Below are 12,882 nucleotides of genomic sequence, written 5' to 3' on the forward strand. Positions count from 1 at the left end.
GAGAAGCTAGAAGCTTAACTGAAGTTTCCCTCATAAAATTTCATTCCAGTTAACGTTGGCTTGGGGAGCATTTCAGATTGGATTTACCTTTATTATATTATTTAACTCAATAAGAGTCCTTGGACAGGAAGCAACTTTAAAAGGCCACCCAATCCATTCCCTTGCCTCTAAGAAGCACAAAAGAACCAATTCAGGCAGATAGAAAAGGAGATTCCACTACCATTATCAGTTGTCTGTCTATTCAGATGTTCAGTTACTCCTAATCTCAGGAATTTTCTCTCATATGGATCCTAAATTTATTTCACTTTAGCCCCAGTTGCCCTTGTAGCAAAGATCCTGCCTACCAATGCAGGTGATGTAAGAGACGCTGATTTCGATCCTTGGCTTAGGAAGATCCCCTAGAGGAGGGCATGGCAGCCCACTCCAGTATTCTTGCCTGGAGAATCCCATGGACAGAGGAGCCGGCAGGCTACAGTTCAGAGGGTCTGAAAGAGTTGGACATGACTGAAGCGACTTAGCACGCATGCATGCAACCCCAGTTGCCTTCTTTATTGGAGTCAGTTATACTCTGCAGCCTGCCTCTCACACCTGTAGGAACAGAATTGACTCAAGTTGAGGTTAGTCCAGAAAAATGATATCTAGAAATCTGCATTTTACTTTTCTCTCTGACCAGTAGAACCTTTGTCAAGCAAGAAAAGCCTGCTTCTTAGGAACCTGGAGAAGTCTATTTCCCTGAGACAAGACAAGATACAACTCAGCTTACCTGGAGCGGTTTCCTTGCCTGTAAAATGAGGGAGTCGTGTTAGACCTCTGAGGTTCCTTCCACCTCAGACATTCCCGGTCTAAACAAACGTGGTGAGGCTGACATTGCAAATCTGCTGAAGAAATTCCACACAAAGATGTGTCTTAGCTTTAATTATTTTTTCAGGTTAAACCAAAAAACTCCTAGGTTCGTTTGTTTTGGACCCTCATAAATGCATCTGGCTTTTCCCTCTCTCTTTGTATGATGAGAGAAATATTCTGAGAGCCAGGGGGTGGCAGGTAGAGAACAGGAAGTGCGGTGGGAATTGGGGAGTCATAACTATTCTTGGGCTCCTGGTGCTTCCTTCTGCTTCTCTTTTTTTTTTTTTTGGTTGGTTTTTTTTTTTGAAGTGTAGTTGATTTACAATGTTGTGTTAGTGTCTAGTGCACAGCAAAGTGATTCAGTTTTACGCATGTATATTCTTCTTCTGATTCTTTTCCCGTATAGCTCATTATAAGACATTGAACTCAGTTCTCTGTGCTATACAGTAGGACTTTATTGTTTATCTGTTTTATATATAGTAGTATGTTTCTGCTAATCCCAAACTTCTAATTTATCCTTCCCTCTCCCTTTCCCCTTTGTTAGCCATAAGTTTTCTTTCTGTGTCTAGAGTTTATTTCTGTTTCATACATATCAATTTTTCACTTTCATACATATTATTTTTAAACCTGAAAAATCACATCATATTTGTCTTTATCTGATTTACGTCTCTGACAATCTCTAGGTCCATCCATGTTGCTGCAAATGGCATTATTTCATTCTTTTTTATGGCTGAGTAGTATCCCAGTGTGTGTTTGTGTGTGTATATGTATACATATATATACCACACTTGCTATTTTTTAATAGTTGCCCAAGTATGACCCAACCCTGAATCCTAGAATCCTCCAGGCAAGAGAGTCTGTTAGGGTCTAGAGTTTTTGGGCAGGAATGATCCCAGAAAGAGAGCTACTTACCCTTTAAAAAACTTTTTTTCAGAGAAGTTGATTGGTTGGGTATCCAAATGCCCATCGCCTGTCCTTAGAGAAGCAAGTTGTCAACAGGTGGTTTATTTATGTGACCTTGAACTAAGTCACTTCATCTTGCTAATCCTCAGTTTCCTCATCTGTAAAAATTGGTTAAAGGATGTTGTGATACTTACATTAAAGAATTGTGTAAAGAAGTGCCTAGCATCTAGGATGATAACTATGATTATATTCCCCTCTTTTCCATTAAGAACAAAGTAAAATTTTTGAGGTCAATGTTGTGTCCGTATTAGGAGTTCAATAAATTATTAGTGAATTGAGAGAGAAAAAAAGATATCCTGTCCTGCCAAGAACACTTCACAGAGATGTTTGAAAGCTCAAAAGGTCCTCACTTGGGAACAGAAGGTCATCCGGTGAAGAAACTTTACATGGAAATGCACTGTGCCTTTCCTGATCTGAGAGAATTCGTCACTGGCAAAATTGGTCAACAGCTCAGACTTCTTTGAGGAGGGGCCAGAGCCATGTATCCCAGCTCTGAAACAGGAACCAAAGACACAGTCAGCAGGGCCCCTCTTGCCTCCCCCAACACATCTATCCATTCCTAAGTCCCAAAGCTGCATGCCCACATAATGCACTGAGTTCCAATTTGGGTTGCAAATATATTAAAAGGAGACTTTAACAACAGGGAGCTGTGCATCCATTCCTTTTGGACCCAGATATTTCTGAACAGCTCTTTTGGTGCGGGGACTGAACTCCACTTCCGCCCATGCAGGGACGCAGCTCAGGCCACAGCGGGGTGTTCAGCGCTCTTCAGTGGCTCCAGATTGTGGTGCTGGTGCAGGCCTCCTCATACGTAACCGATGGCTCCTGAGAGCCTGCCTCCCGTAAATTACTTCCCACGATGCCTGCGACCACTGCAGAATTCAAGTTTGAATAGAGCAGGAAAAAGGTGTTTGAAAGGCCTGTTCACTCAGCTGCATTTTAATTTCCTTTTCAATCTTGTCCCAATTAATTTCACAGAATTAATCTCACAGAAGCAAACGCGGCAGCACTGAAGCTGTGGTTTTAGTGTGGCGGTCGCTCTGCCTGAACATGAAATAGGAGCTAATATAAAAATCCATCTGCTGTGTTTGAAATACACACCGGCTGCTGCTCAGTCCTGTCTGACATTCCAAACATCAACAGCGGGGAAAAGTGATTTGGGGGTTAGTGGCCATCAGTACTTGGCAGGGGTTCAACAACAGGTGTACTCCAAAAATCCATTCAGCTTGGGCACCAGGCATGACAGGGCAGGTGCTGAATCACCCTCCGTGCAGTAACACAACGCCCTGGCTTGATTCCTTTTATCTGAGGATCTTAAGGCCCTTCTGGGGACCAGCAGTGCTCTGGGCATTTATCGTAAGTGGGAGAAAGGGCAGTAAGAAGTCTCTGTTGAGTCAAGCCACAGTTTGCAGCTTACAGAGAAGTGACTCTGTCTTCTTGGCTTCAAGGTCTCTCACTAGAGAACCTTCTTCTAAATAATAAAGGTGTTTGTTCTACTATTCGAGATAACTTAAATAAACACCCATTTAAAATTTAAGCCTCCTGTTCCAGAAGTGACTTATAGTAGTAACATGAGCTATCCAGCAGATAAGGACAAATGAAAGAGAGAGAGGAAGAGGAACTCTTTCTCAGTTGACGAGGAAGAAGAGGTCCCTGAAAGAGGTCTTCCACTTAAGGTAAACAGAGTTGATAGGCTGTATCTCTTGGGCTTATGTTGGTGTGCCTCATGAGTTGGCCCTGGGCTCTTCCAGAACTTGTGCTGTGCTTATTCCCATGGAAGGCAGCCTTGGAGCAACAAACCGGGTGCCGAGAAAGGTGACACTTACACGGTGCTGAGCCAGGGTTCAGAGGTATTCTCAGCGCCCCAACACACCATGCTTTGGTCGTCTTCTCTGCTGGTACGGTTGATATGGGAACAAGGAGCCTTACAAGCAAGATCAAGTTTAATATTGAACATGCAATGCTCTCAGATGGCCACAGGGCTTATGTGGGTGAAGATGGACCGATTTCATCACCCTGGGTTACATTTAGCTTCCAGCGCTGGGTCGTAGCTACTTAAATTCAGGCTGGATCGTGGCTCCAAACCCATCACCTAGATATCTGAATGCAACAGGCCTGCCCCACCACACCTGGACTGTGTTAACGTAACACCACGTCTGTTACAATGGGATTTTTAAAGCCCAGTGTTCTTCACCTACTCCCTCAAAGGACTGCTTAAAGAATGTAGACCTTTCCCCTCCCTTGACCCCATCTCCTCCAGAAGAGATTTGTATGTTGTAAAAATTATCTGAATGCAGCAGCACTTCCTCTTTTAAGTGTGCTTAGTTGAATGTGACAACAACCCTCATAAAAACAGATAAGTTAATTCCTTCAACTGCTTTAAATGAAGGCTTTTTTTTTTTTTTTTAATTTCAGGGCTCTGAGGGAAAGGAGGTGTTTGGTGACATCTAGTGTCCATTTAGGACTTCCTCAGGCACTATTACCTTCTGCTTGGCTGAGCAGGGGACGGGCAGGGTAATTTGGGAGGTAATTCAGGGATAGGAAGTGGGGAGAATAGGAGAATACAGGCCTGGGGCACAGACTGCCCAGACATAGTGATGAAACTGATCAATGCCTGCCAAAGAGCTATCATTCACCTCTGACCTTAACAAAGGGGGCAGTGAGGAGGGGTACATTGGAAAATATCTTTTCTTATTTATGATGATACGAAAAGAGAAGCAGAAGCTGTCCCCATCACCCCATTTCATGTTAACAAGCAGGTCGACACTGTGCTGTGATGACGAAGATGATGATGGTGGTGGTGTTTTCTCTCATCAATAACCCCTGTGGGAGGCTATAGAGTTAGGAGGATGGGAATGGGATTTGGGGTCAGCTGGAAGGCAACGGTCATACACCGGTCAAATTCAGTAGAGGCCATTCCTTTCCCCCAGACAGGAACCAATCGTCTAGAACAAACCCTGGCAGCCTCATTCCTTCCAGGTAATTTTTATAAATGAGGGGACACCCATTCCAAGAGAGGACAAAAGGGAGAGGGTGTTTGTGAGTGTGTGTGCGTGCGCGTGCATATGCATGCATATAAACCTACAAGCAAGAGGCCTGACTACTTATCAACCCTATTCTCTATACCCTGGCCATTTATTATAAAACCCTTTTCTAAAAAAAAAGAGTAAAATTGGCATTTTCCACTTTAATCTCCTTAGTCCTGAACTTTTGTCCTGGACAAGACCCTTCTCTTTCTACACACACAGACACACACACACCCCTTTCAGTCAGGTGGAAAGTCCCAGATCTGATAATTAGCCATGAGACCCAGACAGAAATGTTTACCTAGAACCGTATAAGCCATACAGGGTTAGGTTAATGCTCAGAATCGCCTGATACTTTACAAACTCCAGTGTAAAAAAAAATTCCAGCCATTTATTTTGCAGTGAATTTATAACAAATGCTGTTAAAGCCTTCGTCTTTTGACAGAGGTAATAATAAATTCACTGTTAAAGACGGTAGTTTAATTCCTTATACCTCCAATACTGCACAGAATAAACCATATTCATCACTGAGTAATTTTTTACCACATAAATCTTTAAAACTAACCGGTGAAGGCTGTTGAGACTGAAATATTGTGAATTTATTAGATATGCCCATGTAGTATTGGATTCAGAGGTTTCCACTCGAATATATTATGGGGAAAATTTGTGTCTTTAACTGTGACATTCCCTCCATTTCCAACTGCCAGTAGTATAACAAGCAGCTCCTCCAGAGTCAGCTGCACGTTTATCAGACGGAGATTTAGTGATCAACTCCTCACTAATCTGCCAGAGAGGTTGGATGACATTTCGGTGAGATGCCCTATTTAAAAGGAGTCATGAAAGCTTTGTTTCTGTGTAATTATTTTCTCAAAAGGAATTCAGCCTCCCCAAACCTCTGTCCACCAGTGTTTCTTGGTAGTGTATGGATCCAGCTCTCCAACCAAAGTAGCAAAATACTGAAGCAAATTATAACCTCTTGCAAATACACAGGGCAGTAACTTCTGTGCATTATACAATTAGTTATGGGGGGCTTGAGGTAACCGGTTAAAACACAGAAATGCTGGAATTAGCAGATGTTGCCAGACGTGTGGTATTTAAGGCTAATAAAAAAGATTATATTGATTCTAAAACTAGAAATAATAGACAATGATTTTAGAAACCTTACTATTTAAAAACTTTCATCTTGGCATATGACACAATCAAGATACAATTAAATCCTCAGATTTGAACAAAACTCCTTTTACTCTTCTATATAAATTTTGAGTGAAAATCTGTGCCTGTTAGACAAATATTCTGAACCTTTCTCATTATTCGCTAGTGAAGTGACATTTAAACTGACCAGTTGAGTATATCAAACTATAATGCCCTCTCCAGTTTCATTAAGGATATATTAATACCGCTAGAATGAAAAATATTTTTTCTTTTAGATGCAGAAATGAGCATCATCTTTTCAGCAAAGAGCTCTGGCGATTTTCTTCTTGCCACTAATATTCTGTATTTGGCAAGGGTTCCAGATACTAAAAACTTCCAAGGAGGATTATGAACTTTTAAGATTTTTTTTAACAAAATAAAATGCATTTCTAACTCTTAAACAAAGGTGAAAAATCTCCTGGCAGTGCAAGATTGCAGCCCATCAGAGTAATTGTTAAAAGACAGAACCCGGCTAGAAAGATAAGCGAAATACCAGCAATTAATATTCAGTATTTTACATTCTAGTCAAGAGGATGTGTTCTCCTTTGTGATGTGGCTCATAGCTGAGAGTGTGGGAGCCAGACTCTGAGCTCTGTCTTCTTTTTGTGCATGAGGATTAAAGAAAAAAAAAAACACAGCAACAACAATCCTGCTCCATCTGTAAATGAACAAACATCTTGATTTTATAGCTATTTGCTTTGTAAAACTGAGGAATGAAACAAAAATTACTGGATGCCTAAGTAACACTTTAATTCCGAATTCATTTACGCTGTAGCTATGTAGTTGTCACAAACCATAATGCAGTATTTAATTAAAATAACAGAAGTGCATCTAGATATGTCCTGGGGTAGCTATCACCGAATTACAGTCTATGCTACCCGTATTTTATTTATGAAATGGCAGAGTCTAAGGTGCAACTAGGCTAATGCAAAAGCATAAATATTTTACACCTGCATTTTTATAAAGGCTTCTTTTCTTCCCTGCTACGTCTTTAAATTTTTCCTCCTTCTATCTTTCAGGGGTGTTTTTTAGTGGGATTGTTTTGATGTCGATAAAGATCTCTCTTTGTAACTCTTGCTTTTCAACTATTGACCTCCTGCTTCTTCTGGCTGTGAAATCCCCCATCTGTTGTCATGGAAAGGCTTGTGAGGTTTCACAGGAGCTACAGTGAGCTCGGGACATCTTAGCGGAACTTGGACGTGGAGCATTAGGAGAAAAGCAAACCCTCTTCAGTTCAGTGTGCTTGTTCCCATACAGTCTTCCTTGTGCCTTTTTTCCACCTATAAATACCCGTTATAGTTTACACGCTTGCTTGCTCTACTTCGTGAATGTTCACATGCAGACATACTGCTCCTTTTCATAAACGCATAGCATCTATCTTACACGCACCCACCATCTATCTCTTCGTTCACATTGGCTGTCCCATCCGCCTCCTTGTCTGCAGAATTATGTTCAGCAAGGTCCCGATTTATAGGAAATAAATAATGAAAATGGAACCGACTGGGAAAGATAATCGAAACATTCAAATTGTTATTTTTCACTGTACTTTCTACAAACAGAGCATCTATAAACACCTAGCAAAGGTGTTCGCTGATTCCTAAAAAGCAATCAATGCTTATTGGAACATTCTGATCCAGTGGCTCTCTACATTGTATTTTTCCTATTTTGTCTTGTTTTTGGATGATCTAAGATCTCACCTTTTTTAAATGGCAAATGATGCCGTGTTATTATTTTCATTCTTTCAGCTTCTGATTTAGCCTGTTTATAATGACAAGTTTTTGTCATCATTTATCCTCTGTAAGATAATCCTAAGAATTATGAAATGAAAACAATAACTGCAATCACCTTGTTAAAGAAAATAGCACCTGCAATTACTGTATAAAGATATTTGATAATGGTAGCTTCAGATCACAGCCTGATCCTGCAGCAAGGGTCTTTTAGAGAAGGCTTTCTTATACACACTTGTAATTATTTTAGCCCCTTTCACAGGTCACAGAGAAAGTTAATTTCAATAGCTGCTAATTTCCGTCCAACAAGAGTGTGGTACTTTAAACCACCCAAAATAATTGGATTCAAAACAAATTTAGGAAATTGAGAGTGTTAGCAAGCAAATAAAAATATCCTTTTGGTAAGGAGGATGGTGAAAGTAGTAAAAATGGCCTTTTTTTCTCCCTTCTTTCCCCTTCGCAACTTTGCCATTAAAGTTGCACCTACAGCTAGAAGTTTGTCCGTGAAAAATGGTCATTTTGTTTCTCTGCTCAAAGAATGTTATTAAAATGCTAATTTAAAAGAAAAAGGAGTTAAATATCTAGCGATGGTGCATTCTAATTGCAACCATAATGAGCTCTCTAAATGTGCGTGCCCCTGACACACACAGAGCATAAACAGCAGTAAACAGATCATTAGTACCCGCGTTCATTTATTCTGGCGACCTTACCATGACCCCACCGAGGGTAGGGTGAAAAGCAGGTGGATCTGGCTGTGACACCCCCTAGAGGGATCCAGGAAATGAAGCTATAAGCGGTTGTCATGGAAACGCCTATGTGTGCAGATGATGTAACACAGCGACAGGCTGTAGGCTCCGCAACTGGGACGTTGCTTTCCCTCGCCGGAACAATCTTGTGGATTAAATTATTCATTTCTTTAATTCACATAGCAAAAGGAATCCTAATTTTCTTGGTGATGTGCAACTCTTCCATTTGTCTAAGGTCTGGAACATAGTGACTTGTCATCCTCTCTTTCGCCAAAACCTACCCCAGCTTCTTATTCTCGACCCAAATCAGGAAATCTGACAAAATTAAGTGGAGAAGAGGCAGCGGAAATCTGATGCTCAACATCTGTACTTATAGAGAGAAAATCTAAGATTTTAAGCTAAAATTAATAATATAGACAGTGTCCCTTTCTGATGAGGGCATGGTGACCAGGGACTAAATGTATACCTGTCCTGAACAAGATGGCTTTATTTGGAGCAGGGCAGGGTCAGAGCAATACCTGATGCAGTGAGAAAAGCAGAGAAGCATCAGCCCCAAATGAACACATCGTCCTAGCAAGGTGCAGTGATAAGAGAAAAACATAGAAGAGAAAACGAGCATCTGCTCACCCCTTCACATGTCCAATTGAGAGAATCAAGATTAATAAAAATAATTCTTTGGAGAATGATTCCACTCTATCCTACCCTGTTTTGCACCAAACAACCTCAATAACCTTACGGCAACAGTAGAATAACTTTTCTTCTTTTTTTAAAGGAAGCAAAAAAGACGATCTCTGAAAATTATTTTAAAATAAAAAATATCCTGGCCTGCGCCTCCCCCCACTCCACCCCCATTGCACTTTAGATGAACCTGTGATATTGTAGCAATGGCCCTTGAAGTGCAGTGGGGAGGTGATTTAGGAGAATATTAAAGGCAATGTGGAGATTCAAGGCGCCTCTCTCAGGGAGATCTGGAGAAATACGCAGCACAGATGGGCCGAGCAGATTAAACATTTCCGTCACATTGTTTCCAAATTGTGTTGTGGTGCCTGAGGCTGGTACTGCGGTCAGAGCAAAACAGAGCGGTGCGGGGCTGCGAGCTGCACAGTTTATGGAATACATATTAATACGCTGGTCTCACATGGTATCACAATTCTATCCGCTCGGCAATGGTGCTGTCTCTATTGTTTCTGAATTCCGCACTTGGCACCTTGCTTCCTCCCGTCTGCAAAGTGTTCACCTTCCCTTTATCCTTCCTCTCTCTTTTAGGCAAAGTTCAAGTTGTATGTTTCTTTCTCATTTCTCTCTTCCACACAACCCTGTACCCCCTGCCCTCTTCACTTGGCGGTTTTCCTGTCATGCACATTCCGTGTTTTGTACACACTCCCATGACCAAGACTGCCCACTGTGTCTGCTTTGTGCACAGGTCCTGCACCCTTGCCTGGCTTTAACTTTGTAGTATCCACTCACACCCAGTTCAGGACATCAGTTCAGACTTGAAGCTGAATAGTCACCTGGACTCAGGGCTCTCAGACCCTCCGTCCAGCTGACACATTCCACTTCTCAGAACTCTCAGCTTTTAGCCATAGTGAGCTTTGTGGAGTTGCCATGTGCTCCCTTCCCAGCTGCAGTCGCTGGCCATCCACCTTTCCGCGCCCCCTTTCTTATACTCAAAGCCCCCATCCCCAGCCCAGGATCCAGGCTCACCAATGTCCAGGTTAGCAAGTTCCCTGAGATATGACAATAAATAAAGCTAGTTCAGTTGAGGCAAATTTAATGATTCCTTTTTATTATGATTTATAGACCAAAACTTTGAATAATAGAAAAAAGAGAAAACGATTGCCAAGACCTTAAAACACTGTGTGAAACAAACAGCCTGGAGAGGCCGCCAGGCTACCCAAGGTTTCGGCCAAGCGTTGGGCTCAGATCCTTTCACAGGTTCCAAAAGCACCAATCCACTGTCGACCCAACTGACCACTTCCTTTCTCCTTCGACAAAAGCTCTTCATAAAACTGTTTGTCCTGAAATATGGGAACCTGTTTGTCTGTGGTGAACAACTGTTTTTCTCAGCAATTGGAAGGGTGCTGAGTTAGAGACCTCAATTTATTTAATAATTTTTGATAGCCTTAGAAAGCATTAAATTTCCAAAGCTGAATTTCAGTAGAAAGATTGCAGTCCAACCCAAAGTAAAAATATGATATTTTTGGCTGACCTTGGAATATTACTCTCTACTCTGCTTTGGAATTCAAATTCCCCATCTTTACTAATGATAATGTATGATGCACAAGCACTAATAAGAGAAATAAGCAATCATAAACCAATAATTCTGTGATTGATTGGTCTTTCTTAGACATATATCAAGAATTTATTGATCTTTCACGTTAGGGGCTGATTGATTGTTCTCTTGAAGAGGAATTCTCTTGTTTACAAGCACTGATATAGTGAACTTTGATGGTTAAAAGAACAAAAGTATGAGACATTTTCTGGGAATCTTGTTCCACAGAGGCTTATTGAAGCTCAATTCAATGTGAAAAGAGAACGTTTCCATTAGGAACATTCTCAGGGGAAAAGAGGGTGTCAAGCAGCTTGCTCCAAAAGCCATCATGTGGATTTGAACAGAAGCTACGAGAAGACACCACAACTTTTAAGTCACATTAAAGAGATGGGGCCTTAGAAAGGATAAGCAAGCGTGGTCAGCCTTTGAAGCAGGAACAGACTTGGCAACTGGAAGGCTGAAGCCTTGAAAACCCAGCATGGCGAGATTCTTGATTTCCTTTCCTTTTGTGTTTTAAAAGAGGGAAGTAGCGGGAAGATGGCCACACTGGGCCAAAGTGCCGATCCAGGCCAAAAAGATCATGCATGTTCCCGCTAAAGTGCTGACTGATGAAACAGAGGGTTCATAACCCTTTGAGAACGTGATGAAAGGTCTGGGACCTCACCCAAGGGACAAGACACATGTACACATGCACACAGATTTTACACCAGTTTCAAGGAAGTCAAAGATCCCTTCACGTCCATCCAGACATGCCAGGGGTTCACAGACTCCAGTTTAAGAATCTGTGCCCTAGAGAATGGTGATTTCCTTTTGCTGGAACAGCCTAGGATTCACTGAGCCTAGAAATTGAATTCTCATCCCAAGACAGGATGGTCATTCCAGGTCATGTCTGTGCTACTCCAGGGGAGCCATGGAAGAGCGTATACAAATAGGAACCAGCAGGGAGGAGAGAAATTAAAATGTAGCAATCATGGGGTAGGGGCATTTAATCTCTTTTAAGGCTTATGATAGGCGCCCGCTGGTTTTCCCCCTGACATCCCCTGACACCTACTGACAGGGTATTTGCAGCACCACACAGGGACTCAGGGCCCTGTGACGGGAGGAGCATGAGGAGGGCCGTGATAGTCTTGAAACCATAAACAGCGATAGGAAACCACTGGAGCAGAGTCAAGCTGTGCGGTGTGCCCGTGGTTGGTGGCCATACTGCTTTTTGTTTATAGAATTTGCTGTTCTTTTTATGGCAGGTTTGGTAGGGCTTTTTTTTTCCTTGTTGATGGAGATTAGCAGCATAAATCCTTTTATTGTGGTGTGCAAGCCTCCATAAACACTTTTGATTGTTGCTGATGGTAAAGGCTGTGCCTATTTCAGGTTCCCCCAATAATCTGCTCATCCAGGCCAAGAGCCTCTCCAACCAGATTAACAGAGTCCAAATAACTGACTTCGTGTTTAAGACTCCTTCATTTGAGAGGCTCAAGGAGATGGGGCAGGGTTGATGTTGAGGCAAACCAATGTTTAATCATGCCTAGAAATATTTATAATGAGAACAAACCACACTGAGTGGCTTCTTAAAAGATTTTGTGGCAAGAAGCAAGCACTGATGTAAAAGATTTGTTTTTTAAATAGCTTTTCATATTCTTATCCAAAGCATCTTCAATTAACCATTTTGTATAATCAATGTCTTAGCTCTACCACACACGGTGTATAGAGTTACGGAGCGGGAGCCTATATAATTCTGGTTCCCTCACATTGTCACTGGTAGGTATGCACCACCGCCCCCCACCCTTGATTGAAGGTAGAGACATTTCTGCATTGAAGATTTCAGGTCTCCGGGACCAACTCAGGCATTTTTCCAGTCAGTCCTTCCACACATCTGGGCAAAAAGAAGTCAAACTTTATTGAAAATGTTGATCCCAAGAATTCAGTTATCTCTGCCATCCCAAAACTAAAATCCAAGAATCAGCAACTTAATAAAAATGCAGTAAATTAGCACCTCTAGACAAGAGCAGAGTTCATTCAGAGCTGGGGTCTGCCTGACTGAGCCAGTACTCTCTCCATTTTAATAGTTTAATAAAAATTAGCATAATTAACGAACATCTGTATGATCCAGAGTGGTG

General features: G+C 41.7%; 1 protein-coding gene and 1 long non-coding RNA gene across 2 annotated transcripts in view; one reads left to right on the forward strand and one right to left on the reverse strand.

Moving 5' to 3' along the window:
* The window catches only part of SKAP1 (src kinase associated phosphoprotein 1), a 301,998-nt gene that overhangs the window by 280,636 nt on the left and 8,480 nt on the right, over positions 1–12,882 (forward strand). The gene's annotated exons all lie outside the window — the stretch shown is intronic.
* On the reverse strand, positions 1,500–10,149 carry LOC133232292 (uncharacterized). The gene is made up of 3 exons (XR_009731360.1): positions 8,461–10,149; positions 2,157–2,298; positions 1,500–1,904 (listed from the first exon to the last, which is right to left on the reverse strand). It is a non-coding gene; the product is annotated as an uncharacterized LOC133232292 (long non-coding RNA).

Source organism: Bos javanicus, chromosome 19 (genome assembly GCF_032452875.1).
Source record: "Bos javanicus breed banteng chromosome 19, ARS-OSU_banteng_1.0, whole genome shotgun sequence".
Taxonomy (NCBI): domain Eukaryota; kingdom Metazoa; phylum Chordata; class Mammalia; order Artiodactyla; family Bovidae; genus Bos; species Bos javanicus.